This window comes from Elephas maximus, chromosome 27 (genome assembly GCF_024166365.1).
Source record: "Elephas maximus indicus isolate mEleMax1 chromosome 27, mEleMax1 primary haplotype, whole genome shotgun sequence".
NCBI classification, from domain to species: Eukaryota; Metazoa; Chordata; class Mammalia; order Proboscidea; family Elephantidae; genus Elephas; species Elephas maximus.
In genome coordinates this window covers 11,391,457-11,397,301 of record NC_064845.1, presented here as the reverse complement: position 1 = coordinate 11,397,301, position 5,845 = coordinate 11,391,457, and the positions used below count along the sequence as shown (strand labels likewise).

At 43.5% G+C, this 5,845-nt stretch overlaps 1 protein-coding gene across 1 annotated transcript in view; it reads left to right on the top strand.

Moving 5' to 3' along the window:
* Positions 1 to 500: 500 nt before the first annotated feature.
* Positions 501 to 5,845, top strand: part of ZCWPW2 (zinc finger CW-type and PWWP domain containing 2) — a 151,074-nt gene continuing 145,729 nt past the window's right edge. The window contains exon 1 of the mRNA XM_049870964.1: positions 501 to 621. The gene's annotated coding sequence lies outside the window, so the exon portion shown is untranslated. The remainder of the gene's footprint in view (positions 622 to 5,845) is intronic.

Here is a 5,845-nt window from a genome sequence, read left to right as displayed (position 1 = left end):
CAGGGGTCACCACGGGCTTCCGGTTTCCTCGAAGGCACCGCCGCTTCCCCAGCGATGGCAGCCGCTTCGGGAGCGCCGAGGAGGGATTTCCATCGCTCGCGCCGCGACTGCGCCAGGCCCCGCGCGGCCCGGCCCCCCCGCAGGGCCCGGGAGCTCAGGGGACGCGGGGCCGAGCCGCCGGCCGACAGGGCCCGTTACCCGGCAACGCACGCGCGAGGCCCGGGCCGCCGCAGCCGGCCTGCTCAGGGCCTGCGTGGGCCGGCCGCCGCCTCGCTCGCCGCGCCGGGGAATCGAGGGCGCGGGGGGCCGGGAGGACGCGGCGCGCACGACCGGAAAAGGGGCTTCCGCCGTCTGCGGGCTGCGCGCCGGGGGCGGGCGGGGAGACCGGAAGTGAAGCCCGAGGAGCAGGGAGGGCGTTCGCGACGCGGGGAAAGTGGGCCTGTCGTACTACGTGTCCCGTGAGCCTCCGCGGCGGGACGGGGCGGGGCTGGGGCGCGAGGAGGCGGAGCCGGGCCGGGTAAGCGCAGTCGGCTGCCGCGGCGGTTAGGCCCCGGGTCGCCTCAGGGCCGCCCTCTACGCGCCGCTTCGCGTGTGTGTCCACTCGGGGTTCCCGAGCGTGGGGTGCGTGCCGGCACAGCTCAGTCGCCCCGTTACGGTTTACCGAGCTGGGGACTGGGAAACCGGTTAGATGCGGGCCCGGGGAAAGCCGTTTCGGCCCCTCGGTCTCTGTCTTCGGGGCGGCGTTCCTCGACGGCCCCCGGTTACTCGGCGGGAACTAAAACCCTGCTGGGTTTAACGGGAAATTGATGGAATGAAGGGCAGGGAGAAGGTGGCAGAGCTTCGGGGTTGTCCCCGTACAGTTTAGACCCTTGGCTATTTGTTTATCCCAAACCGTCCTGCCAGCGCTGGTGGCGCAGTGGTTAAGAGCTCGGCTGCTAACCCAGGGATGGGCAGTTCGAATCCACCAGCCGCGCCTTGGAACCCCTCTGGGGCGGTGCTGCTCTGTCCTGTAGGGTCGCTGTGAGTCGGAATCCACTCGACGACGATGGCTTTAGACTGTCCCAAAGTGCGTCCTCGAGTCCCTTACACCCTTTGGGGTGGTATCACTATTTCTGCTTAAACGAATGAACACACAAAACGGTGATTACAGGGAACTTACCTTCACTCACCGCCAATGAGCAACACTACTGTCGTTACTCCTTTTAAGTAGTAATTTTGTCAGCTGAAGGTTTTTAAATAATGGTTTTAAGTTCTGTTGGAAGATCTTGTTCATCACGTTGTAACGCACCAGCCCAACTGTAAGCGCATGGATAGAGTAGGTTCAACTCAAGGGTCTTCTTTAAAATGTGTTTTCATTTAAATTTTAAGCCCCTCTTTGTGTTGTTGTGGTTTAGATTTAAGCGAATTTTTTCAGCTGTTTTGAACAAAGACCACACCTTAAAGTTATGTGTTCCTTTTAAAAACACTTAAATATATGTATTAAAGTAATTTAGTAAAGGGATCCACTAGATCCAATTTATTGGCCCAAGGGATGGAAGAGAGCAGTAGTCTTAATATTTGAGGCAAAGAGCAGTTCTTTACTTTTTTTGGTTGCCTCCGTAATGCGCTTTACGAATTTTCCATTTAAAACCGAACCACCAACCAGTGTGTTTTTGGCCAGTTAAGTTTTGAAGAATGTTAACAAAGTAAAATGCTTGAAGCACCCGAAGTCATCAAAAATGATAATCTAGTTTTAAAATGCAGATAGAGAAATGTTTTCTGTTTTTGAACCTTCATTCACAATCAGAATAATTGATAATTGCTCAAAAGCAGGGAAATTCATTTTTATATTTTTTTCAGGGTAAACAAAGAGAAGATAGCATAGCTCAATATTTTAAAGTTTATCTGGTTAGTCGATTTTTTTTAAACCACAACCTTCCAGTTATAACTCTTCCCCAAAATGAGTTTTATTAAAATTACTTGGTTGTCCGGAATACATAAACTTAACATTTTAGTCAAGTAAAACATCTTAAATTTTTCTTCTTAGTGTACGGTACCCCTAGGTTAAAACAAAATGTTACCCAGATAGTCGTAGCGCTTAGCTGGAAATGATCACTGCCCGACAACTTGCATGCATCTGTTTTAATTAACTTTGGCAAATAATTAAATTACTAAAGAAAACCTGTCAGTTTAATTATATGCATCATTAAAGTTTTATTATACTGGTTCTGCAAAAGAAATGGCCTCTGATAAATCAATAAGAAAATGTCTTGGGAAGATTTTATAGGAAAAAGGAATGGTTAGATAATGAAACCCCATAAACCCGTTGCCGTCAAGTCTATTCCGAGTCATAGCCACAGAGTAGAACTGGCTGTAAGGTTTCCAAGGAGCTCCTCGTGGATTCAAACTGCCGACCTTGTGGTTAGCAGCCAAACTCTTAACCACTAAGCAACCACAGTTAAATGACTATTGTCAAACTAGCTGGAGCCCTGATGACGTAGAGGCTAAGCATTTGGCTGCTAACCACAAGGTCAGCAGTTCGAATCCACCAGCCAATCCTTGGAAACCCTATGGGGCAGTTCTGCTCTGTCACGTGGGGTTGCTATGAGTCGGAATGACTAGAGGGCACTCAATAACAGCAGACTCTTAAATGAGCTAGATGGATAGGGAGTAGCCGGTTTCCCAGAACAAGCCTTAATTTTGTTAAAGTTTATTGGAAGATTGCTTAGGCATTTTTTCAGGAATGCTCATTTTCTCCCGAGAGAGATGTGAATTACATCATCCAAAAAAATCTGTCCAGACCAGTTTGGGACATTTTTTTTTTTTTTAAATCGTCATTACATTTTCAGTAGCAACAGTAGCAATCCGAAAATTTCAAAACAATTCACTGCATTTAAAATACATTTGTGACAGGACGTGGTCATTTTGGACTGAATTGAACACTCTTGACACCAGGCATTTTTTTTAAGTGTCCTATTTACAGAGTGTTATGAACAAAATACGAAGGGAGAGATGCCACAAGAGCTTCCCCCCACCTTTTCCTACCTCCAGCCACCCGCTCACCAAGCTCCAAATGTTTTTCATCAGGGATGGGGCTCAATGAAAGATATTATACTGGCTGTGGCTAGGTATACTGGGATAGACTGGTTTTCAAAGTAGTTATCTGAACAAAGAATATGGGCTCTGGCACAACCCCTAACTGTAGCTCTGTCCCCTTCTCTTATTTTTAGTCAATCATGCATTGTTAGAAATGCATCAAATCTTATGTTTGTTTAATTATGCAGCCTGTCAAAAAAAAAATAGTTTACTTTTTTTAAAATTGAGGGCTATTACCTATGTCTGAACTGTGAGGGGTATTTATGGTTAAAGCAAAAATACAATTTTCAAGGAAATTTTTTCAAGTGAATATTTCTCATTAGTGATTTAAATTATGTATTAATTTAATTTGGTTAAAATTAGACCACCCTAAGGGTCCTTCATGTCTTCTGTTTCTGTGTTCTATATTCTGAGTACTGTGCTTTGCGTTGACCCTCAATAGATGCAGCTCATCAGTGTCAAGAGAACAGATGTAAGATGTGAGAACTGCCAAGTTGAAATAGCAGTGCCCATCTTTTCATATTAACATCAGCTTCAGTGTCATTTCATCGGCATCGTGAAAGCATTGGCCCTCTCTTTTCCCCCACGTGTCATATGCCCAGATTAAGATCTTTAGGGTAGGAAAATGGTTTTAGTGGCATGGATAAAGAGCAGTTTCAAGAATATTACCCAAAATGATTTGGAAGAAGAAGCCTGAGTCTGGCAAAAGGTATGAAAAGCTTGTTACCCTGTGAATCTGAAATTTGTAGTAGGGAAGTTTTAGGGTAAAATTATATCCTATAATATGTTGTGTTTGAAGTAAGAGAGGTGCACTTCTTTGCCAGACCAAATTCCATCCTTTTAAAACCAATCTGGAAGGCCTCCCTCCACCTTAAAATGTTTTCTTTCTAGCATGATGTTCTAACTTCAAACTTCTATCTTACACAGAAGCTATTGAAAAATCTAGCGTCGGAGTGTAATAGTCTAAATATCCTTATGTTCTCCCAGTATTTCATCACTCCTCCCACACAAAACGCACACAGAGAAGTTTGTAAACTCAGTAACCAAGATCCGTATGTTATACTTGCGTGTGTCCAAACTTGTGTGTACCCCAGAGCAGCAGTTTTTAAAGTGGGCAAAGCAAAGCCCTTACTCTTAACCTTAGGAGGTGTGTGAAGGCTTCCCAGACGGCATGTGTGTAAGGATAGTTTTAAGAGTATTGATTTGTCAGGTTGTCAACTTGCATGTTTTCTTCCCTAAAATTGATCCAGATCACAGCCCGCCTGGTTTAGACACTGTGCCCGAACCAGGTACACTTTCCCGTTTCCTCTTTAGCAAATTCCCCTCTTTTATTCTACAAATGAAGCCCTACCTTTAGTCCTAAATCTTGATAGTGGTGTTTAGGAAGTAATGACTCTAAAGGCTTGGTAGCTAATTCTTTTGCAACCCTGGTCAGGTCAGGCGATCATTAAAAATGATTTTTGATGACATACCCCTGCATGATTTTTGGTGTGTAATGTAGGAGTTCAAAAAAATGGTAATTCCTATAATCAGAAAACCATTCCATTCTCAAATATTTGGAGTGGACAAAAACAGACACATTTATTTTCCTATGTAGATCAGGAAGAGGAAGAAATAACTGTATTTTGAGGCTTTCAAATACACCGTAAATACCAAGAAGACAAAGTCAGCTTTTTAGAGGAAAGGCATTTCATAAAGCTACCAAATAAACTATAATGAAATGATGACATTAAACTTCAGTAAGTTCTATGGACAGAAATTAAACTAGATTTTAAAAATTTGATTATGTGAAGAAGACAGGAAAAATTTTCAAACCCATTGCATAACTCACACAATACAAAAGTGAAATTTTTGACTTGCGATTGTTACAGAGTTTAAGACAGTCTCCTAGTGTAGATTTTTTTGGAGTAGTTATGAGTAACCAATTGATGATTAAATAAAATAATGATATTTTTCTTTATTCACAGATGATATTAGCCATTTTCTCCTAAAAAAAAAAAACATTCTCTAACAATCCCTTATAGCTTTAATAATCCCCGTCTCTCTCATCCTTTAGCCGATCTCCTCACCTGGCTTTATGGATTCTATCCCTTAGCTGTCTTTCAGGCCCAGCTTCATAGCCACAACCGTACCACAGTTTCTCATCTGGACAATAGTTTCCTCTAGCTAGTGTTTCTCCTTCCAACCCGTCATTTACACTGATATCAAAGTGATCTTTTGAAAACATAAATCTAATGATTACATTTCTTCTCTCAAACTCCCAAAATTGGTGCTTAGCATGTTTTACAAGGCCCTTCTTTGATCTAGCCCAGCCTGCTTTTCCACCAGCCCTGCATATACTGCCATACTGAACTCCCTCCTTAATTTTACTGTGGGCTCTGAAGCCCACCTTTGTACGTGTTGTTTTTCCTGTTCTACCTTCTTTCTGCTAATTTGACAGATCACAACCTTTAACCTTCAATTGTTACCTCTTCTTTGCAGCCGTCCATTGTTCCATCCACAATGAGGCTTACTCTGCTTTTGACTTTCAGAGCAGCTTCCACTTGCCTGTCAGTTCCTGTGGCCCAGATTTCCATGTCCTCATGCCTGCTTAGCACGGCACCGAAGAAAAATCAAATTTGTTCACTGAATTAATGAACTAATATAACTCAAAAAATATATAATTTCTCAAAGAAATAGACTAAAGGAAGCTTTGGGGTAAAGTTCTTTTTCATTTTAAAATTTTCACCACCAACTTATTTTTCACAGACCTAAGTAACTTAGAGCATAC